The sequence below is a fragment of the Ambystoma mexicanum genome (genome assembly GCF_040938575.1).
Source record: "Ambystoma mexicanum isolate Mex_15411 chromosome 12 unlocalized genomic scaffold, UKY_AmexF1_1 Mex_chr12_unloc.1, whole genome shotgun sequence".
NCBI classification, from domain to species: domain Eukaryota; kingdom Metazoa; phylum Chordata; class Amphibia; order Caudata; family Ambystomatidae; genus Ambystoma; species Ambystoma mexicanum.
Window position 1 is genome coordinate 3,185,837 of NW_027182322.1, and position 24,693 is coordinate 3,210,529.

At 46.4% G+C, this 24,693-nt stretch overlaps 3 non-coding genes across 3 annotated transcripts; all 3 read left to right on the plus strand.

The window, feature by feature from the left end:
* The first annotated feature begins 4,610 nt into the window (after positions 1-4,610).
* TRNAH-GUG (transfer RNA histidin (anticodon GUG)) lies at positions 4,611-4,682 on the plus strand. The gene has a single exon. It is a non-coding gene; the product is annotated as a tRNA-His (tRNA).
* Positions 4,683-7,080: 2,398 nt separating this feature from the next.
* Positions 7,081-7,152, plus strand: TRNAH-GUG (transfer RNA histidin (anticodon GUG)). The gene has a single exon. It is a non-coding gene; the product is annotated as a tRNA-His (tRNA).
* Positions 7,153-22,013: 14,861 nt separating this feature from the next.
* On the plus strand, positions 22,014-22,085 carry TRNAH-GUG (transfer RNA histidin (anticodon GUG)). Its single transcript has one exon. It is a non-coding gene; the product is annotated as a tRNA-His (tRNA).
* The last annotated feature ends 2,608 nt before the right edge of the window (positions 22,086-24,693 follow it).

The window sequence follows — 24,693 nt, forward strand, 5'->3', positions numbered from 1 at the left end:
TTGCGTTGAGGCAATGTCACTGCAGTTGGGCAGATATTTTAGAATTTCCATTAATACATTGGCAATCTCTGTGGAGGACTGAAACAATTTGATATGTCCTGTTACTGTTATGAACCTTTTGTTTCTTTAATGCTCTTTGCACACTTTTTCATCGGGTGACTGTAATGTATTTCAACCAAATCTAATTAAGAGCGCATTATGTGGTGACATTTGCAGTACATGAAACATTATAACACTGCCATTTACGTCAATAACCACTAGCTTGATTAAGACATATGTATTGCAGCGACAGTATTTCCCAGTTACAAATGGGAAAAAAAACAACATCCGCGAGGGATTGAACCAACGACATTTAACTGATGTTGCCAATGGAGCGCGTTACAGAGAGCGCGAGGTCCCGCCTTTACAGTCACACGCTGATGATAATACAGATGTTTAAATAAACAGGCATATCTGTGGACTTGTGGTCTTTCTACATTGGGACTCATAGTCTAGTCCTAGGCTATTGTAGGCACTGGCGTATCTTTTAGTGGAATGAGAGGCATTCTGTAGTCGCGTGAAAGGACCTTTCAAGTCAATCTGATCTGTATTGTCCTGTGAAAAAAAGCGTTCTTAGACACAGTGAGGAGTTTTTGGGGATAATGGGAAAATCATTTCCAACTAAATGACAGGAATTTCTTAGTCCAATCATGAGGTGTGCTAGGCTTTTTTATACTGTGGCGGAAAGAGAGAGAGTATAACAGTCATTATAAATAAAGGGCCAAGGAAGTGACAGTTTATGGAAGGAACAATTTGCACATAGTTTTAGAATGTGGTCAGGAGGAGGACAATGTGCTTACACATATGAAACATTAGAAGGTAGACATTATGGAAGCACATATATTTCTTTATTTTTATTGTATTTGGGGAGAGGGGGTTAATATAGCACGTCCAATGTGGAAAAGTGCTTTCCATAGCACCTTGCAGGTGGGCGACATCTAGAGCTGTGCAGTAGCCACCCATGCCCCAGACGTCAAGGAGAACAAGAAGTTACACATGTTGGAAGTGAGGGTGAGACATTGAGGAGATATGATCCCCGTATGAAGCCGAGAAAAGGAGGAGGCGTGAACGTGCATCCATGTATGCAGGCGAGAAGGGAAGGAGCATTGGTCATGCATCCCTGCATGAGGGTGAGACAGGGCGGAGATATGATCCCCTTATGAAGCCGAGAGAAGGAGGAGGCGTGAACGTGCATCCATGTATGCGGGCGAGACAGGAAGGAGCATTGGTCATGCATCCCTGCATGAGGGTGAGACAGGGAGGAGATATGATCCCCGTATGAAGCCGAGAGAAGGAGGAGGCGTGAACGTGCATCCATGTATGCAGGCGAGAAGGGAAGGAGCATTGGTCATGCATCCCTGCATGAGGGTGAGACAGGGAGGAGATATGATCCCCGTATGAAGCCGCGAGAAGGAGGAGGCGTGAACGTGCATCCATGTATGCGGGCGAGACAGGAAGGAGCATTGGTCATGCATCCCTGCATGAGGGTGAGACAGAGAGGAGATATGATCCCCGTATGAAGCCGAGAGAAGGAGGAGGCGTGAACGTGCATCCATGTATGCGGGCGAGATGGGAAGGAGCATTGGTCATGCATCCCTTCCTGAGGATGAGACAGGGAGGAGATAAAATCCCCGTATGAAGCCGAGAGAACGAGGAGACATGAACGTGCATCCATGTATGCGGGCGAGAAGGGAAGGAGCATTGGTCATGCATCCCTGCATGAGGGTGAGACAGGGAGGAGATAAAATCCCTGTATGAAGCCAAGAGAACGAGGTGGCATGAACATGCATCCTTGTATGCAGGTGTGACATGGAGTCATCATGAAAATGCATCCCTTTATAAGGACATAACATGGAGGACGCATGAACATGAATGCCTGAATTTTATGGTGGTGGCCTTCGGGTGATTTGGCACGTGCAATTGGTGAAGAGCACTTCTCCTGCGCAAAAAAATAAATTTACTATTAGCACCCCGGAGGGAGCCTCTGCACTTCTTATAGGGAGAAAACTCTGCAATGGAAGGGGACAGGGTCAATAACAGCTGTAAACTCTCACAAGACCATCACTGCTCTCACACTTTCCTGCTCTCAGGCTGGCGGGCCATTATCGGCCCTGGCTGCCAACCCATTGCCAGGTTTGTGTAACTATATTATTTCTAATTGGCTCCACTTTGATGACTTTCATTTGGATTCTGACTTGATTATTGAGATCTTAAATAAGTGACTGGGGATCAGGTGTCCACTTATTCTCATGGATAACATCACAACCAACCTTTAATTCAAACATGAGTCATGACATCACAGATGGAGTACAGCTTATGATAGAGGTGGAACGTCACATTGTAGCAGCCCAAGTAGCTCGCCTTGATCATATAGTGGTTAGTACTCTGCGTTGTGGCCGCAGCAACCTCGGTTAGAATCCGAGTCACGGCATGGCAGTTGGGCAGATATTTTAGAATTTCCATTAATACATTGGCAATCTCTGTGGAGGACTGAAACAATTCGATATGTCCTGTTACTGTTATGAACCTTTTGTTTCTTTAATGCTCTTTGCACACTTTTTCATCGGGTGACTGTAATGTATTTCAACCAAATCTAATTAAGAGCGCATTATGTGGTGACATTTGCAGTACATGAAACATTATAACACTGCCATTTACGTCAATAACCAATAGCTTGATTAAGACATATGTATTGCAGCGACAGTATTTCCCAGTTACAAATGGGAATAAAAACAACATCCGCGAGGGATTGAACCAACGACATTTAACTGATGTTGCCAATGGAGCGCGTTACAGAGAGCGCGAGGTCCCGCCTTTACAGTCACACGCTGATGATAATACAGATGTTTAAATAAACAGGCATATCTGTGGACTTGTGGTCTTTCTACATTGGGACTCATAGTCTAGTCCTAGGCTATTGTAGGCACTGGCGTATCTTTTAGTGGAATGAGAGGCCTTCTGTAGTCGCGTGAAAGGACCTTTCAAGTCAATCTGATCTGTATTGTCCTGTGAAAAAAAGCGTTCTTAGACACAGTGAGGAGTTTTTGGGGATAATGGGAAAATCATTTCCAACTAAATGACAGGAATTTCTTAGTCCAATCATGAGCTGTGCTAGGCTTTTTTATACTGTGGCGGAAAGAGAGAGAGTATAACAGTCATTATAAATAAAGGGCCAAGGAAGTGACAGTTTATGGAAGGAACAATTTGCACATAGTTTTAGAATGTGGTCAGGAGGAGGACAATGTGCTTACACATATGAAACATTAGAAGGTAGACATTCTGGAAGCACATATATTTCTTTATTTTTATTGTATTTGGGGAGAGGGGGTTAATATAGCACGTCCAATGTGGAAAAGTGCTTTCCATAGCACCTTGCAGGTGGGCGACATCTAGAGCTGTGCAGTAGCCACCCATGCCCCAGACGTCAAAGAGTCCAAGAAGTTACACATGTCGGAAGTGAGGGTGAGACATTGAGGAGATATGATCCCCGTATGAAGCCGAGAGAAGGAGGAGGCGTGAACGTGCATCCATGTATGCAGGCGAGAAGGGAAGGAGCATTGGTCATGCATCCCTGCATGAGGGTGAGACAGGGAGGAGATATGATCCCCGTATGAAGCCGAGAGAAGGAGGAGGCGTGAACGTGCATCCATGTATGCGGGCGAGACAGGAAGGAGCATTGGTCATGCATCCCTGCATGAGGGTGAGACAGGGAGGAGATATGATCCCCGTATGAAGCCGAGAGAAGGAGGAGGCGTGAACGTGCATCCATGTATGCGGGCGAGACGGGAAGGAGCATTGGTCATGCATCCCTTCCTGAGGGTGAGACAGGGAGGAGATAAAATCCCCGTATGAAGCCGAGAGAACGAGGAGACATGAACGTGCATCCATGTATGCGGGCGAGAAGGGAAGGAGCATTGGTCATGCATCCCTGCATGAGGGTGAGACAGGGAGGAGATACAATCCCTGTATGAAGCCAAGAGAACGAGGTGGCATGAACATGCATCCTTGGATGCAGGTGTGACATGGAGTCATCATGAACATGCATCCCTTTATAAGGACATAACATGGAGGACGCATGAACATGAATGCCTGAATTTTATGGTGGTGGCCTTCGGGTGATTTGGCACGTGCAATTGGTGAAGAGCACTTCTCCTGCGCAAAAAAATAAATTTACTATTAGCACCCCGGAGCGGCCTCTGCACTTCTTATAGGGAGAAAACTCTGCAATGGAAGGGGACAGGGTCAATAACAGCTGTAAACTCTCACAAGACCATCACTGCTCTCACACTTTCCTGCTCTCAGGCTGGCGGGCCATTATCGGCCCTGGCTGCCGCACCATTGCCAGGTTTGTGTAACTATATTATTTCTAATTGGCTCCACTTTGATGACTTTCATTTGGATTCTGACTTGATTATTGAGATCTTAAATAAGTGACTGGGGATCAGGTGTCCACTTATTCTCATGGATAACATCACAACCAACCTTTAATTCAAACATGAGTCATGACATCACAGATGGAGTACAGCTTATGATAGAGGTGGAACGTCACATTTTAGCAGCCCAAGTAGCTCGCTGTGATCGTATAGTGGTTAGTACTCTGCGTTGTGGCCGCAGCAACCTCGGTTCGAATCCGAGTCACGGCATTGCGGTGAGGCAATGTCACGGCAGTTGGGCAGATATTTTAGAATTTCCATTAATACATTGGCAATCTCTGTGGAGGACTGAAACAATTCGATATGTCCTGTTACTGTTATGAACCTTTTGTTTCTTTAATGCTCTTTGCACACTTTTTCATCGGGTGACTGTAATGTATTTCAACCAAATCTAATTAAGAGCGCATTATGTGGTGACATTTGCAGTACATGAAACATTATAACACGGCCATTTATGTCAATAACCACTAGCTTGATTAAGACATATGTATTGCAGCGACAGTATTTCCCAGTTACAAATGGGAATAAAAACAACATCCGCAACGGATTGAACCAACGACATTTAACTGATGTTGCCAATGGAGCGCGTTACAGAGAGCGCGAGGTCCCGCCTTTACAGTCACACGCTGATGATAATACAGATGTTTAAATAAACAGGCATATCTGTGGACTTGTGGTCTTTCTACATTGGGACTCATAGTCTAGTCCTAGGCTATTGTAGGCAAAGGCGTATCTTTTAGTGGAATGAGAGGCATTCTGTAGTCGCGTGAAAGGACCTTTCAAGTCAATCTGATCTGTATTGTCCTGTGAAAAAAAGCGTTCTTAGACACAGTGAGGAGTTTTTGGGGATAATGGGAAAATCGTTTCCAACTAAATGACAGGAATTTCTTAGTCCAATCATGAGGTGTGCTAGGCTTTTTTATACTGTGGCAGAAAGAGAGAGAGTATAACAGTCATTATAAATAAAGGGCCAAGGTAGTGACAGTTTATGGAAGGAACAATTTGCACATAGTTTTAGAATGTGGTCAGGAGGAGGACAATGTGCTTACACATATGAAACATTAGAAGGTAGACATTATGGAAGCACATATATTTCTTTATTTTTATTGTATTTGGGGAGAGGGGGTTAATATAGCACGTCCAATGTGGAAAAGTGCTTTCCATAGCACCTTGCAGGTGGGTGACATCTAGAGCTGTGCAGTAGCCACCCATGCCCCAGACGTCAAAGAGAACAAGAAGTTACACATGTTGGAAGTGAGGGTGAGACATTGAGGAGATATGATCCCCGTATGAAGCCGAGAAAAGGAGGAGGCGTGAACGTGCATCCATGTATGCAGGCGAGAAGGGAAGGAGCATTGGTCATGCATCCCTGCATGAGGGTGAGACAGGGAGGAGATATGATCCCCGTATGAAGCCGAGAGAAGGAGGAGGCGTGAACGTGCAACCATGTATGCGGGCGAGACAGGAAGGAGCGTTGGTCATGCATCCCTGCATGAGGGTGAGCCAGGGAGGAGATATGATCCCCGTATGAAGCCGAGAGAAGGAGGAGGCGTGAACGTGCATCCATGTATGCAGGCGAGAAGGGAAGGAGCATTGGTCATGCATCCCTGCATGAGGGTGAGACAGGGAGGAGATATGATCCCCGTATGAAGCCGAGAGAAGGAGGAGGCGTGAATGTGCATCCATGTATGTGGGCGAGACAGGAAGGAGCATTGGTCATGCATCCCTGCATGAGGGTGAGACTGGGAGGAGATATGATCCCCGTATGAAGCCGAGAGAAGGAGGAGGCGTGAATGTGCATCCATGTATGCGGGCGAGACGGGAAGGAGCATTGGTCATGCATCCCTTCCTGAGGGTGAGACAGGGAGGAGATAAAATCCCTGTATGAAGCCGAGAGAACGAGGAGACATGAACGTGCATCCATGTATGCGGGCGAGAAGGGAAGGAGCATTGGTCATGCATCCCTGCATGAGGGTGAGACAGGGAGGAGATAAAATCCCTGTATGAAGCCAAGAGAACGAGGCGGCATGAACATGCATCCTTGTATGCAGGTGTGACATGGAGTCATCATGAACATGCATCCCTTTATAAGGACATAACATGGAGGACGCATGAACATGAATGCCTGAATTTTATGGTGGTGGCCTTCGGGTGATTTGGCACGTGCAATTGGTGAAGAGCACTTCTCCTGCGCAAAAAAATAAATGTACTATTAGCACCCCGGAGGGAGCCTCTGCACTTCTTATAGGGAGAAAACTCTGCAATGGAAGGGGACAGGGTCAATAACAGCTGTAAACTCTCACAAGACCATCACTGCTCTCACACTTTCCTGCTCTCAGGCTGGCGGGCCATTATCGGCCCTGGCTGCCGCACCATTGCCAGGATTGTGTAACTATATTATTTCTAATTGGCTCCACTTTGATGACTTTCATTTGGATTCTGACTTGATTATTGAGATCTTAAATAAGTGACTGGGGATCAGGTGTCCACTTATTCTCATGGATAACATCACAACCAACCTTTAATTCAAACATGAGTCATGACATCACAGATGGAGTACAGCTTATGATAGAGGTGGAACGTCACATTGTAACAGCCAAAGTAGCTCGCCGTGATCGTATAGTGGTTAGTACTCTGCGTTGTGGCCGCAGCAACCTCGGTTCGAATCCGAGTCACGGCATTGCGGTGAGGCAATGTCACGGCAGTTGGGCAGATATTTTAGAATTTCCATTAATACATTGGCAATCTCTGTGGAGGACTGAAACAATTCGATATGTCCTGTTACTGTTATGAACCTTTTGTTTCTTTAATGCTCTTTGCACACTTTTTCATCGGGTGACTGTAATGTATTTCAACCAAATCTAATTAAGAGCGCATTATGTAGTGACATTTGCAGTACATGAAACATTATAACACTGCCATTTACGTCAATAACCACTAGCTTGATTAAGACATATGTATTGCAGCGACAGTATTTCCCAGTTACAAATGGGAATAAAAACAACATCCGCGAGGGATTGAACCAACGACATTTAACTGATGTTGCCAATGGAGCGCGTTACAGAGAGCGCGAGGTCCCGCCTTTACAGTCACACGCTGATGATAATACAGATGTTTAAATAAACAGGCATATCTGTGGACTTGTGGTCTTTCTACATTGGGACTCATAGTCTAGTCCTAGGCTATTGTAGGCACTGGCGTATCTTTTAGTGGAATGAGAGGCATTCTGTAGTCGCGTGAAAGGACCTTTCAAGTCAATCTGATCTGTATTGTCCTGTGAAAAAAAGCGTTCTTAGACACAGTGAGGAGTTTTTGGGGATAATGGGAAAATCATTTCCAACTAAATGACAGGAATTTCTTAGTCCAATCATGAGGTGTGCTAGGCTTTTTTATACTGTGGCGGAAAGAGAGAGAGTATAACAGTCATTATAAATAAAGGGCCAAGGAAGTGACAGTTTATGGAAGGAACAATTTGCACATAGTTTTAGAATGTGGTCAGGAGGAGGACAATGTGCTTACACATATGAAACATTAGAAGGTAGACATTATGGAAGCACATATATTTCTTTATTTTTATTGTATTTGGGGAGAGGGGGTTAATATAGCACGTCCAATGTGGAAAAGTGCTTTCCATAGCACCTTGCAGGTGGGCGACATCTAGAGCTGTGCAGTAGCCACCCATGCCCCAGACGTCAAAGTGAACAAGAAGTTACACATGTTGGAAGTGAGGGTGAGACATTGAGGAGATATGATCCCCGTATGAAGCCGAGAGAAGGAGGAGGCGTGAACGTGCATCCATGTATGCGGGCGAGAAGGGAAGGAGCATTGGTCATGCATCCCTGCATGAGGGTGAGTCAGGGAGGAGATATGATCCCCGTATGAAGCCGAGAGAAGGAGGAGGCGTGAACGTGCATCCATGTATGCGGGCGAGACAGGAAGGAGCATTGGTCATGCATCCCTGCATGAGGGTGAGACAGGGAGGAGATATGATCCCCGTATGAAGCCGAGAGAAGGAGGAGGCGTGAACGTGCATCCATGTATGCGGGCGAGACAGGAAGGAGCATTGGTCATGAATCCCCGCATGAGGGTGAGACAGGGAGGAGATATGATCCCCGTATGAAGCCGAGAGAAGGAGGAGGCGTGAACGTGCATTCATGTATGCAGGCGAGAAGGGAAGGAGCGTTGGTCATGCATCCCTGCATGAGGGTGAGACAGGGAGGAGATATGATCCCCGTATGAAGCCGAGAGAAGGAGGAGGGGTGAACGTGCATCCATGTATGGAGGCGAGAAGGGAAGGAGCATTGGTCATGCATCCCTGCATGAGGGTGAGACAGGGAGGAGATATGATCCCCGTATGAAGCCGAGAGAAGGAGGAGGCGTGAACGTGCATCCATGTATGCGGGCGAGACGGGAAGGAGCATTGGTCATGCATCCCTTCCTGAGGGTGAGACAGGGAGGAGATAAAATCCCTGTATGAAGCCGAGAGAACGAGGAGACATGAACGTGCATCCATGTATGCGGGCGAGAAGGGAAGGAGCATTGGTCATGCATCCCTGCATGAGGGTGAGACAGGGAGGAGATAAAATCCCTGTATGAAGCCAAGAGAACGAGGTGGCATGAACATGCATCCTTGTATGCAGGTGTGACATGGAGTCATCATGAACATGCATCCCTTTATAAGGACATAACATGGAGGACGCATGAACATGAATGCCTGAATTTTATGGTGGTGGCCTTCGGGTGATTTGGCACGTGCAATTGGTGAAGAGCACTTCTCCTGCGCAAAAAAATAAATTTACTATTAGCACCCCGGAGGGAGCCTCTGCACTTCTTATAGGGAGAAAACTCTGCAATGGAAGGGGACACGGTCAATAACAGCTGTAAACTCTCACAAGACCATCACTGCTCTCACACTTTCCTGCTCTCAGGCTGGCGGGCCATTATCGGCCCTGGCTGCCGCACCATTGCCAGGTTTGTGTAACTATATTATTTCTAATTGGCTCCACTTTGATGACTTTCATTTGGATTCTGACTTGATTATTGAGATCTTAAATAAGTGACTGGGGATCAGGTGTCCACTTATTCTCATGGATAACATCACAACCAACCTTTAATTCAAACATGAGTCATGACATCACAGATGGAGTACAGCTTATGATAGAGGTGGAACATAACATTGTAGCAGCCCAAGTAGCTCGCCGTGATCGTGTAGTGGTTAGTACTCTGCGTTGTGGCCGCAGCAACCTCGGTTCTAATCCGAGTCACGGCATTGCGGTGAGGCAATGTCATGGCAGTGGGGCAGATATTTTAGAATTTCCATTAATACATTGGCAATCTCTGTGGAGGACTGAAACAATTCGATATGTCCTGTTACTGTTAGGAACCTTTTGTTTCTTTAATGCTCTTTGCACACTTTTTCATCGGGTGACTGTAATGTATTTCAACCAAATCTAATTAAGACCGCATTATGTGGTGACATTTGCAGTACATGAAACATTATAACACTGCAATTTACGTCAATAACCACTAGCTTGATTAAGACATATGTATTGCAGCGACAGTATTTCCCAGTTACAAATGGGAATAAAAACAACATCCGCGAGGGATTGAACCAACGACATTTAACTGATGTTGCCAATGGAGCGCATTACAGAGAGCGAGGTCCCGCCTTTACAGTCACACGCTGGTGATAATACAGATGTTTAAATAAACAGGCATATCTGTGGACTTGTGGTCTTTCTACATTGGGACTCATAGTCTAGTCCTAGGCTATTGTAGGCACTGGCGTATCTTTTAGTGGAGTGAGAGGCATTCTGTAGTCGCGTGAAAGGACCTTTCAAGTCAATCTGATCTGTATTGTCCTGTGAAAAAAAGCGTTCTTAGACACAGTGAGGAGTTTTTGGGGATAATGGGAAAATCGTTTCCAACTAAATGACAGGAATTTCTTAGTCCAATCATGAGGTGTGCTAGGCTTTTTTATACTGTGGCAGAAAGAGAGAGAGTATAACAGTCATTATAAATAAAGGGCCAAGGAAGTGACAGTTTATGGAAGGAACAATTTGCACATAGTTTTAGAATGTGGTCAGGAGGAGGACAATGTGCTTACACATATGAAACATTAGAAGGTAGACATTATGGAAGCACATATATTTCTTTATTTTTATTGTATTTGGGGAGAGGGGGTTAATATAGCACGTCCAATGTGGAAAAGTGCTTTCCATAGCACCTTGCAGGTGGGCGACATCTAGAGCTGTGCAGTAGCCACCCATGCCCCAGACGTCAAAGAGAACAAGAAGTTACACATGTTGGAAGTGAGGGTGAGACATTGAGGAGATATGATCCCCGTATGAAGCCGAGAAAAGGAGGAGGCGTGAACGTGCATCCATGTATGCAGGCGAGAAGGGAAGGAGCATTGGTCATGCATCCCTGCATGAGGGTGAGACAGGGAGGAGATATGATCCCCGTATGAAGCCGAGAGAAGGAGGAGGCGTGAACGTGCATCCATGTATGCGGGCGAGACAGGAAGGAGCGTTGGTCATGCATCCCTGCATGAGGGTGAGACAGGGAGGAGATATGATCCCCGTATGAAGCCGAGAGAAGGAGGAGGCGTGAACGTGCATCCATGTATGCAGGCGAGAAGGGAAGGAGCATTGGTCATGCATCCCTGCATGAGGGTGAGACAGGGAGGAGATATGATCCCCGTATGAAGCCGAGAGAAGGAGGAGGCGTGAACGTGCATCCATGTATGCGGGCGAGACAGGAAGGAGCATTGGTCATGCATCCCTGCATGAGGGTGAGACAGGGAGGAGATATGATCCCCGTATGAAGCCGAGAGAAGGAGGAGGCGTGAATGTGCATCCATGTATGCGGGCAAGACGGGAAGGAGCATTGGTCATGCATCCCTTCCTGAGGGTGAGACAGGGAGGAGATAAAATCCCTGTATGAAGCCGAGAGAACGAGGAGACATGAACGTGCATCCATGTATGCGGGCGAGAAGGGAAGGAGCATTGGTCATGCATCCCTGCATGAGGGTGAGACAGGGAGGAGATAAAATCCCTGTATGAAGCCAAGAGAACGAGGCGGCATGAACATGCATCCTTGTATGCAGGTGTGACATGGAGTCATCATGAACATGCATCCCTTTATAAGGACATAACATGGAGGACGCATGAACATGAATGCCTGAATTTTATGGTGGTGGCCTTCGGGTGATTTGGCACGTGCAATTGGTGAAGAGCACTTCTCCTGCGCAAAAATATTAATGTACTATTAGCACCCCGGAGGGAGCCTCTGCACTTCTTATAGGGAGAAAACTCTGCAATGGAAGGGGACAGGGTCAATAACAGCTGTAAACTCTCACAAGACCATCACTGCTCTCACACTTTCCTGCTCTCAGGCTGGCGGGCCATTATCGGCCCTGGCTGCCGCACCATTGCCAGGTTTGTGTAACTATATTATTTCTAATTGGCTCCACTTTGATGACTTTCATTTGGATTCTGACTTGATTATTGAGATCTTAAATAAGTGACTGGGGATCAGGTGTCCACTTATTCTCATGGATAACATCACAACCAACCTTTAATTGAAACATGAGTCATGACATCACAGATGGAGTACAGCTTATGATAGAGGTGGAACGTCACATTGTAGCAGCCCAAGTAGCTTGCCGTGATCGTATAGTGGTTAGTACTCTGCGTTGTGGCCGCAGCAACCTCGTTTCGAATCCGAGTCACGGCATTGCGGTGATTCAATGTCACGGCAGTTGGGCAGATATTTTAGAATTTCCATTAATACATTGGCAATCTCTGTGGAGGACTGAAACAATTCGATATGTCCTGTTACTGTTATGAACCTTTTGTTTCTTTAATGCTCTTTGCACACTTTTTCATCGGGTGACTGTAATGTATTTCAACCAAATCTAATTAATTGCGCATTATGTGGTGACATTTGCAGTACATGAAACATTATAACACTGCCATTTACGTCAATAACCACTAGTTTGATTAAGACATATGTATTGCAGCGACAGTATTTCCCAGTTACAAATGGGAATAAAAACAACATCCGCGAGGGATTGAACCAACGACATTTAACTGATGTTGCCAATGGAGCGCGTTACAGAGAGCGCGAGGTCCCGCCTTTACAGTCACACGCTGATGATAATACAGATGTTTAAATAAACAGGCATATCTGTGGACTTGTGGTCTTTCTACATTGGGACTCATAGTCTAGTCCTAGGCTATTGTAGGCACTGGCGTATCTTTTAGTGGAATGAGAGGCATTCTGTAGTCGCGTGAAAGGACCTTTCAAGTCAATCTGATCTGTATTGTCCTGTGAAAAAAAGCGTTCTTAGACACAGTGAGGAGTTTTTGGGGATAATGGGAAAATCATTTCCAACTAAATGACAGGAATTTCTTAGTCCAATCATGAGGTGTGCTAGGCTTTTTTATACTGTGGCGGAAAGAGAGAGAGTATAACAGTCATTATAAATAAAGGGCCAAGGAAGTGACAGTTTATGGAAGGAACAATTTGCACATAGTTTTAGAATGTGGTCAGGAGGAGGACAATGTGCTTACACATATGAAACATTAGAAGGTAGACATTATGGAAGCACATATATTTCTTTATTTTTATTGTATTTGGGGATAGGGGGTTAATATAGCACGTCCAATGTGGAAAAGGGCTTTCCATAGCACCTTGCAGGTGGGAGACATCTAGAGCTGTGCAGTAGCCGCCCATGCCCCAGACGTCAAAGAGAACAAGAAGTTACACATGTTGGAAGTGAGGGTGAGACATTGAGGAGATATGATCCCCGTATGAAGCCGAGAGAAGGAGGAGGCGTGAACGTGCATCCATGTATGCAGGCGAGAAGGGAAGGAGCATTGGTCATGCATCCCTGCATGAGGGTGAGACAGGGAGGAGATATGATCCCCGTATGAAGCCGAGAGAAGGAGGAGGCGTGAACGTGCATCCATGTATGCGGGCGAGACAGGAAGGAGCGTTGGTCATGCATCCCTGCATGAGGGTGAGACAGGGAGGAGATATGATCCCCGTATGAAGCCGAGAGAAGGAGGAGGCGTGAACGTGCATCCATGTATGCAGGCGAGAAGGGAAGGAGCATTGGTCATGCATCCCTGCATGAGGGTGAGACAGGGAGGAGATATGATCCCCGTATGAAGCCGAGAGAAGGAGGAGGCGTGAACGTGCATCCATGTATGCGGGCGAGACAGGAAGGAGCATTGGTCATGCATCCCTGCATGAGGGTGAGACAGGGAGGAGATATGATCCCCGTATGAAGCCGAGAGAAGGAGGAGGTGTGAACGTGCATCCATGTATGCGGGCGAGACGGGAAGGAGCATTGGTCATGCATCCCTTCCTGAGGGTGAGACAGGGAGGAGATAAAATCCCTGTATGAAGCCGAGAGAACGAGGAGACATGAACGTGCATCCATGTATGCGGGCGAGAAGGGAAGGAGCATTGGTCATGCATCCCTGCATGAGGGTGAGACAGGGAGGAGATAAAATCCCTGTATGAAGCCAAGAGAACGAGGTGGCATGAACATGCATCCTTGTATGCAGGTGTGACATGGAGTCATCATGAACATGCATCCCTTTATAAGGACATAACATGGAGGACGCATGAACATGAATGCCTGAATTTTATGGTGGTGGCCTTCGGGTGATTTGGCACGTGCAATTGGTGAAGAGCACTTCTCCTGCGCAAAAAAATAAATTTACTATTAGCACCCCGGAGGGAGCCTCTGCACTTCTAATAGGGAGAAAACTCTGCAATGGAAGGGGACAGGGTCAATAACAGCTGTAAACTCTCACAAGACCATCACTGCTCTCACACTTTCCTGCTCTCAGGCTGGCGGGCCATTATCGGCCCTGGCTGCCGCACCATTGCCAGGTTTGTGTAACTATATTATTTCTAATTGGCTCCACTTTGATGACTTTCATTTGGATTCTGACTTGATTATTGAGATCTTAAATAAGTGACTGGGGATCAGGTGTCCACTTATTCTCATGGATAACATCACAACCAACCTTTAATTGAAACATGAGTCATGACATCACAGATGGAGTACAGCTTATGATAGAGGTGGAACGTCACATTGTAGCAGCCCAAGTAGCTCGCTGTGATCGTATAGGGGTTAGTACTCTGCGTTGTGGCCGCAGCAACCTCGGTTCGAATCCGAGTCACGGCATTGCGGTGAGGCAATGTCACGGCAGCTGGGCAGATATTTTAGAATTTCCATTAATACATTGGCAATCTCTGTGGAGGACTGAAACAATTCGATATGTCCTGTTACTGTTATGAACCTTTTGTTTCTTTAATGCTCTTTGCACACTTTTTCATCGGGTGACTGTAATGTATTTCAACCAAATCTAATTAAGAGCGCATTATGTGGTGACATTTGCAGTACATGAAACATTATAACAATGCCATTTACGTCAATAACCACTAGCTTGATTAAGACATATGTATTGCAGCGACAGTATTTCCCAGTTACAAATGGGAATAAAAACAACATCCGCGAGGGATTGAACCAACGACATTTAACTGATGTTGCCAATGGAGCGCATTACAGAGAGCGCGAGGTCCCGCCTTTACAGTCACACGCTGGTGATAATACAGATGTTTAAATAAACAGGCATATCTGTGGACTTGTGGTCTTTCTACATTGGGACTCATAGTCTAGTCCTAGGCTATTGTAGGCACTGGCGTATCTTTTAGTGGAGTGAGAGGCATTCTGTAGTCGCGTGAAAGGACCTTTCAAGTCAATCTGATCTGTATTGTCCTGTGAAAAAAAGCGTTCTTAGACACAGTGAGGAGTTTTTGGGGATAATGGGAAAATCGTTTCCAACTAAATGACAGGAATTTCTTAGTCCAATCATGAGGTGTGCTAGGCTTTTTTATACTGTGGCAGAAAGAGAGAGAGTATAACAGTCATTATAAATAAAGGGCCAAGGAAGTGACAGTTTATGGAAGGAACAAGGTGCACATAGTTTTAGAATGTGGTCAGGAGGAGGACAATGTGCTTACACATATGAAACATTAGAAGGTAGACATTATGGAAGCACATATATTTCTTTATTTTTATTGTATTTGGGGAGAGGGGGTTAATATAGCACGTCCAATGTGGAAAAGTGCTTTCCATAGCACCTTGCAGGTGGGCGACATCTAGAGCTGTGCAGTAGCCACCCATGCCCCAGACGTGAAAGAGAACAAGAAGTTACACATGTTGGAAGTGAGGGTGAGACATTGAGGAGATATGATCCCCGTATGAAGCCGAGAAAAGGAGGAGGCGTGAACGTGCATCCATGTATGCAGGCGAGAAGGGAAGGAGCATTGGTCATGCATCCCTGCATGAGGGTGAGACAGGGAGGAGATATGATCCCCGTATGAAGCCGAGAGAAGGAGGAGGCGTGAACGTGCATCCATGTATGCGGGCGAGACAGGAAGGAGCATTGGTCATGCATCCCTGCATGAGGGTGAGACAGGGAGGAGATATGATCCCCGTATGAAGCCTAGAGAAGGAGGAGGCGTGAACGTGCATCCATGTATGCGGGCGAGACAGGAAGGAGCATTGGTCATGCATCCCCGCATGAGGGTGAGACAGGGAGGAGATATGATCCCCGTATGAAGCCGAGAGAAGGAGGAGGCGTGAACGTGCATCCATGTATGCAGGCGAGAAGGGAAGGAGCATTGGTCATGCATCCCTGCATGAGGGTGAGACAGGGAGGAGATATGATCCCCGTATGAAGCCGAGAGAAGGAGGAGGCGTGAACGTGCATCCATGTATGCGGGCGAGACAGGAAGGAGCATTGGTCATGCATCCCTGCATGAGGGTGAGACAGGGAGGAGATATGATCCCCGTATGAAGCCGAGAGAAGGAGGAGTCGTGAACGTGCATCCATGTATGCGGGCGAGACGGGAAGGAGCATTGGTCATGCATCCCTTCCTGAGGGTGAGACAGGGAGGAGATAATATCCCCGTATGAAGCCGAGAGAACGAGGAGACACGAACGTGCATCCATGTATGCGGGCGAGAAGGGAAGGAGCATTGGTCATGCATCCCTGCATGAGGGTGAGACAGGGAGGAGATAAAATCCCTGTATGAAGCCAAGAGAACGAGGCGGCATGAACATGCATCCTTGTATGCAGGTGTGACATGGAGTCATCATGAACATGCATCCCTTTATAAGGACATAACATGGAGGGCGCATGAACATGAATGCCTGAATTTTATGGTGGTGGCCTTCGGGTATTTTGGCACGTGCAATTGGTGAAGAGCACTTCTCCTGCGCAAAAAAATAAATTTACTATTAGCACCCCGGCGGGAGCCTCTGCACTTCTTATAGGGAGAAAACTCTGCAATGGAAGGGGACAGGGTCAATAACAGTTGTAAACTCTCACAAGACCATCACTGCTCTCACACTTTCCTGCTCTCAGGCTGGCGGGCCATTATCGGCCCTGGCTGCCGCACCATTGCCAGGTTTTTGTAACTATATTATTTCTAATTGGCTCCACTTTGATGACTTTCATTTGGATTCTGACTTGATTATTGAGATCTTAAATAAGTGACTGGGGATCAGGTGTCCACTTATTCTCATGGATAACATCACAACCAACCTTTAATTCAAACATGAGTCATGACATCACAGATGGAGTACAGCTTATGATAGAGGTGGAACGTCACATTGTAGCAGCCCAAGTAGCTCGCTGTGATCGTATAGTGGTTAGTATTCTGCGTTGTGGCCGCAACCTCGGTTCGAATCCGAGTCACGGCATTGCGGTGAGGCAATGTCACGGCAGTTGGGCATATATTTTAGAATTTCCATTAATACATTGGCAATCTCTGTGGAGGACTGAAACAATTCGATATGTCCTGTTACTGTTATGAACCTTTTGTTTCTTTAATGCTCTTTGCACACTTTTTCATCGGGTGACTGTAATGTATTTCAACCAAATCTAATTAAGAGCGCATTATGTGGTGACATTTGCAGTACATGAAACATTATAACACTGCCATTTACGTCAATAACCACTAGCTTGATTAAGACATATGTATTGCAGCGACAGTATTTCCCAGTTACAAATGGGAATAAAAACAACATCCGCGAGGGATTGAACCAACGACATTTAACTGATGTTGCCAATGGAGCGCGTTACAGAGAGCGCGAGGTCCCACCATTACAGACACACGCTGATGATAATACAGATGTTTAAATAAACAGGCATATCTGTGGACTTGTGGTCTTTCTACATTGGGACTCATAGTCTAGTCCTAGGCTATTGTAGGCACTGGCGTATCTTTTAGTGGAATGAGAGGCATTCTGTAGTCGCGTGAAAGGACCTTTCAAGTCAATCTGATCTGTATTGTCCTGTGAAAAAAAGCGTTCTTAGACACAGTGAGGAGTTTTTGGGGATAATGGGAAAATCATTTCCAACTAAATGACAGGAATTTCTTAGTCCAATCATGAGGTGTGCTAGGCTTTTTTATACTGTGGCGGAAAGAGAGAGAGTATAACAGTCATTATAAATAAAGGGCCAAGGAAGTGACAGTTTATGGAAGGAACAATTTGCACATAGTTTTAGAATGTGGTCAGGAGGAGGACAATGTGCTTACACATATGAAACATTAGAAGGTAGACATTATGGAAGCACATATATTTCTTTATTTTTATTGTATTTGGGGAGAGGGGGTAATATAGCACGTCCAATGTGGAAAAGTGCTTTCCATAGCACCTTGCAGGTGGGCGACATCTAGAGCTGTGCAGTAGCCACCCATGCCCCAGACGTCAAAGAGAACAAGAAGTTACACATGTTGGAAGTGAGGGTGAGACATTGAGGAGATATGATCCCCGTATGAAGCCGAGAGAAGGAGGAGGCGTGAACGTGCATCCATGTATGCAGGCGAGAAGGGAAGGAGCATTGGTCATGCATACCTGCATGAGGGTGAGACAGGGAGGAGATATGATCCCCGTATGAAGCCGAGAGAAGGAGGAGGCGTGAACGTGCATCCATGTATGCAGGCGAGAAGGGAAGGAGCATTGGTCATGCATCCCTGCATGAGGGTGAGACAGGGAGGAGATATGATCCCCGTATGAAGCCGAGAGAAGGAGGAGGCGTGAACGTGCATCCATGTATGCGGGCGAGACAGGAAGGAGCATTGGTCATGCATCCCTGCATGAGGGTGAGACAGGGAGGAGATATGATCCCCGTATGAAGCCGAGAGAAGGAGGAGGCGTGAATGTGCATCCATGTATGCGGGCAAGACGGGAAGGAGCATTGGTCATGCATCCCTTCCTGAGGGTGAGACAGGGAGGAGATAAAATCCCTGTATGAAGCCGAGAGAACGAGGAGACATGAACGTGCATCCATGTATGCGGGCGAGAAGGGAAGGAGCATTGGTCATGCATCCCTGCATGAGGGTGAGACAGGGAGGAGATAAAATCCCTGTATGAAGCCAAGAGAACGAGGCGGCATGAACATGCATCCTTGTATGCAGGTGTGACATGGAGTCATCATGAACATGCATCCCTTTATAAGGACATAACATGGAGGACGCATGAACATGAATGCCTGAATTTTATGGTGGTGGCCTTCGGGTGATTTGGCACGTGCAATTGGTGAAGAGCACTTCTCCTGCGCAAAAATATTAATGTACTATTAGCACCCCGGAGGGAGCCTCTGCACTTCTTATAGGGAGAAAACTCTGCAATGGAAGGGGACAGGGTCAATAACAGCTGTAAACTCTCACAAGACCATCACTGCTCTCACACTTTCCTGCTCTCAGGCTGGCGGGCCATTATCGGCCCTGGCTGCCGCACCATTGCCAGGTTTGTGTAACTATATTATTTCTAATTGGCTCCACTTTGATGACTTTCATTTGGATTCTGACTTGATTATTGAGATCTTAAATAAGTGACTGGGGATCAGGTGTCCACTTATTCTCATGGATAACATCACAACCAACCTTTAATTGAAACATGAGTCATGACATCACAGATGGAGTACAGCTTATGATAGAGGTGGAACGTCACATTGTAGCAGCCCAAGTAGCTTGCCGTGATCGTATAGTGGTTAGTACTCTGCGTTGTGGCCGCAGCAACCTCGTTTCGAATCCGAGTCACGGCATTGCGGTGATTCAATGTCACGGCAGTTGGGCAGATATTTTAGAATTTCCATTAATACATTGGCAATCTCTGTGGAGGACTGAAACAATTCGATATGTCCTGTTACTGTTATGAACCTTTTGTTTCTTTAATGCTCTTTGCACACTTTTTCATCGGGTGACTGTAATGTATTTCAACCAAATCTAATTAATTGCGCATTATGTGGTGACATTTGCAGTACATGAAACATTATAACACTGCCATTTACGTCAATAACCACTAGTTTGATTAAGACATATGTATTGCAGCGACAGTATTTCCCAGTTACAAATGGGAATAAAAACAACATCCGCGAGGGATTGAACCAACGACATTTAACTGATGTTGCCAATGGAGCGCGTTACAGAGAGCGCGAGGTCCCGCCTTTACAGTCACACGCTGATGATAATACAGATGTTTAAATAAACAGGCATATCTGTGGACTTGTGGTCTTTCTACATTGGGACTCATAGTCTAGTCCTAGGCTATTGTAGGCACTGGCGTATCTTTTAGTGGAATGAGAGGCATTCTGTAGTCGCGTGAAAGGACCTTTCAAGTCAATCTGATCTGTATTGTCCTGTGAAAAAAAGCGTTCTTAGACACAGTGAGGAGTTTTTGGGGATAATGGGAAAATCATTTCCAACTAAATGACAGGAATTTCTTAGTCCAATCATGAGGTGTGCTAGGCTTTTTTATACTGTGGCGGAAAGAGAGAGAGTATAACAGTCATTATAAATAAAGGGCCAAGGAAGTGACAGTTTATGGAAGGAACAATTTGCACATAGTTTTAGAATGTGGTCAGGAGGAGGACAATGTGCTTACACATATGAAACATTAGAAGGTAGACATTATGGAAGCACATATATTTCTTTATTTTTATTGTATTTGGGGATAGGGGGTTAATATAGCACGTCCAATGTGGAAAAGGGCTTTCCATAGCACCTTGCAGGTGGGAGACATCTAGAGCTGTGCAGTAGCCGCCCATGCCCCAGACGTCAAAGAGAACAAGAAGTTACACATGTTGGAAGTGAGGGTGAGACATTGAGGAGATATGATCCCCGTATGAAGCCGAGAGAAGGAGGAGGCGTGAACGTGCATCCATGTATGCAGGCGAGAAGGGAAGGAGCATTGGTCATGCATCCCTGCATGAGGGTGAGACAGGGAGGAGATATGATCCCCGTATGAAGCCGAGAGAAGGAGGAGGCGTGAACGTGCATCCATGTATGCGGGCGAGACAGGAAGGAGCGTTGGTCATGCATCCCTGCATGAGGGTGAGACAGGGAGGAGATATGATCCCCGTATGAAGCCGAGAGAAGGAGGAGGCGTGAACGTGCATCCATGTATGCAGGCGAGAAGGGAAGGAGCATTGGTCATGCATCCCTGCATGAGGGTGAGACAGGGAGGAGATATGATCCCCGTATGAAGCCGAGAGAAGGAGGAGGCGTGAACGTGCATCCATGTATGCGGGCGAGACAGGAAGGAGCATTGGTCATGCATCCCTGCATGAGGGTGAGACAGGGAGGAGATATGATCCCCGTATGAAGCCGAGAGAAGGAGGAGGTGTGAACGTGCATCCATGTATGCGGGCGAGACGGGAAGGAGCATTGGTCATGCATCCCTTCCTGAGGGTGAGACAGGGAGGAGATAAAATCCCTGTATGAAGCCGAGAGAACGAGGAGACATGAACGTGCATCCATGTATGCGGGCGAGAAGGGAAGGAGCATTGGTCATGCATCCCTGCATGAGGGTGAGACAGGGAGGAGATAAAATCCCTGTATGAAGCCAAGAGAACGAGGTGGCATGAACATGCATCCTTGTATGCAGGTGTGACATGGAGTCATCATGAACATGCATCCCTTTATAAGGACATAACATGGAGGACGCATGAACATGAATGCCTGAATTTTATGGTGGTGGCCTTCGGGTGATTTGGCACGTGCAATTGGTGAAGAGCACTTCTCCTGCGCAAAAAAATAAATTTACTATTAGCACCCCGGAGGGAGCCTCTGCACTTCTAATAGGGAGAAAACTCTGCAATGGAAGGGGACAGGGTCAATAACAGCTGTAAACTCTCACAAGACCATCACTGCTCTCACACTTTCCTGCTCTCAGGCTGGCGGGCCATTATCGGCCCTGGCTGCCGCACCATTGCCAGGTTTGTGTAACTATATTATTTCTAATTGGCTCCACTTTGATGACTTTCATTTGGATTCTGACTTGATTATTGAGATCTTAAATAAGTGACTGGGGATCAGGTGTCCACTTATTCTCATGGATAACATCACAACCAACCTTTAATTGAAACATGAGTCATGACATCACAGATGGAGTACAGCTTATGATAGAGGTGGAACGTCACATTGTAGCAGCCCAAGTAGCTCGCCGTGATCGTATAGGGGTTAGTACTCTGCGTTGTGGCCGCAGCAACCTCGGTTCGAATCCGAGTCACGGCATTGCGGTGAGGCAATGTCACGGCAGCTGGGCAGATATTTTAGAATTTCCATTAATACATTGGCAATCTCTGTGGAGGACTGAAACAATTCGATATGTCCTGTTACTGTTATGAACCTTTTGTTTCTTTAATGCTCTTTGCACACTTTTTCATCGGGTGACTGTAATGTATTTCAACCAAATCTAATTAAGAGCGCATTATGTGGTGACATTTGCAGTACATGAAACATTATAACAATGCCATTTACGTCAATAACCACTAGCTTGATTAAGACATATGTATTGCAGCGACAGTATTTCCCAGTTACAAATGGGAATAAAAACAACATCCGCGAGGGATTGAACCAACGACATTTAACTGATGTTGCCAATGGAGCGCATTACAGAGAGCGCGAGGTCCCGCCTTTACAGTCACACGCTGGTGATAATACAGATGTTTAAATAAACAGGCATATCTGTGGACTTGTGGTCTTTCTACATTGGGACTCATAGTCTAGTCCTAGGCTATTGTAGGCACTGGCGTATCTTTTAGTGGAGTGAGAGGCATTCTGTAGTCGCGTGAAAGGACCTTTCAAGTCAATCTGATCTGTATTGTCCTGTGAAAAAAAGCGTTCTTAGACACAGTGAGGAGTTTTTGGGGATAATGGGAAAATCGTTTCCAACTAAATGACAGGAATTTCTTAGTCCAATCATGAGGTGTGCTAGGCTTTTTTATACTGTGGCAGAAAGAGAGAGAGTATAACAGTTATTATAAATAAAGGGCCAAGGAAGTGACAGTTTATGGAAGGAACAAGGTGCACATAGTTTTAGAATGTGGTCAGGAGGAGGACAATGTGCTTACACATATGAAACATTAGAAGGTAGACATTATGGAAGCACATATATTTCTTTATTTTTATTGTATTTGGGGAGAGGGGGTTAATATAGCACGTCCAATGTGGAAAAGTGCTTTCCATAGCACCTTGCAGGTGGGCGACATCTAGAGCTGTGCAGTAGCCACCCATGCCCCAGACGTGAAAGAGAACAAGAAGTTACACATGTTGGAAGTGAGGGTGAGACATTGAGGAGATATGATCCCCGTATGAAGCCGAGAAAAGGAGGAGGCGTGAACGTGCATCCATGTATGCAGGCGAGAAGGGAAGGAGCATTGGTCATGCATCCCTGCATGAGGGTGAGACAGGGAGGAGATATGATCCCCGTATGAAGCCGAGAGAAGGAGGAGGCGTGAACGTGCATCCATGTATGCGGGCGAGACAGGAAGGAGCATTGGTCATGCATCCCTGCATGAGGGTGAGACAGGGAGGAGATATGATCCCCGTATGAAGCCTAGAGAAGGAGGAGGCGTGAACGTGCATCCATGTATGCGGGCGAGACAGGAAGGAGCATTGGTCATGCATCCCCGCATGAGGGTGAGACAGGGAGGAGATATGATCCCCGTATGAAGCCGAGAGAAGGAGGAGGCGTGAACGTGCATCCATGTATGCAGGCGAGAAGGGAAGGAGCATTGGTCATGCATCCCTGCATGAGGGTGAGACAGGGAGGAGATATGATCCCCGTATGAAGCCGAGAGAAGGAGGAGGCGTGAACGTGCATCCATGTATGCGGGCGAGACAGGAAGGAGCATTGGTCATGCATCCCTGCATGAGGGTGAGACAGGGAGGAGATATGATCCCCGTATGAAGCCGAGAGAAGGAGGAGTCGTGAACGTGCATCCATGTATGCGGGCGAGACGGGAAGGAGCATTGGTCATGCATCCCTTCCTGAGGGTGAGACAGGGAGGAGATAATATCCCCGTATGAAGCCGAGAGAACGAGGAGACACGAACGTGCATCCATGTATGCGGGCGAGAAGGGAAGGAGCATTGGTCATGCATCCCTGCATGAGGGTGAGACAGGGAGGAGATAAAATCCCTGTATGAAGCCAAGAGAACGAGGCGGCATGAACATGCATCCTTGTATGCAGGTGTGACATGGAGTCATCATGAACATGCATCCCTTTATAAGGACATAACATGGAGGGCGCATGAACATGAATGCCTGAATTTTATGGTGGTGGCCTTCGGGTATTTTGGCACGTGCAATTGGTGAAGAGCACTTCTCCTGCGCAAAAAAATAAATTTACTATTAGCACCCCGGAGGGAGCCTCTGCACTTCTTATAGGGAGAAAACTCTGCAATGGAAGGGGACAGGGTCAATAACAGTTGTAAACTCTCACAAGACCATCACTGCTCTCACACTTTCCTGCTCTCAGGCTGGCGGGCCATTATCGGCCCTGGCTGCCGCACCATTGCCAGGTTTGTGTAACTATATTATTTCTAATTGGCTCCACTTTGATGACTTTCATTTGGATTCTGACTTGATTATTGAGATCTTAAATAAGTGACTGGGGATCAGGTGTCCACTTATTCTCATGGATAACATCACAACCAACCTTTAATTCAAACATGAGTCATGACATCACAGATGGAGTACAGCTTATGATAGAGGTGGAACGTCACATTGTAGCAGCCCAAGTAGCTCGCTGTGATCGTATAGTGGTTAGTATTCTGCGTTGTGGCCGCAACCTCGGTTCGAATCCGAGTCACGGCATTGCGGTGAGGCAATGTCACGG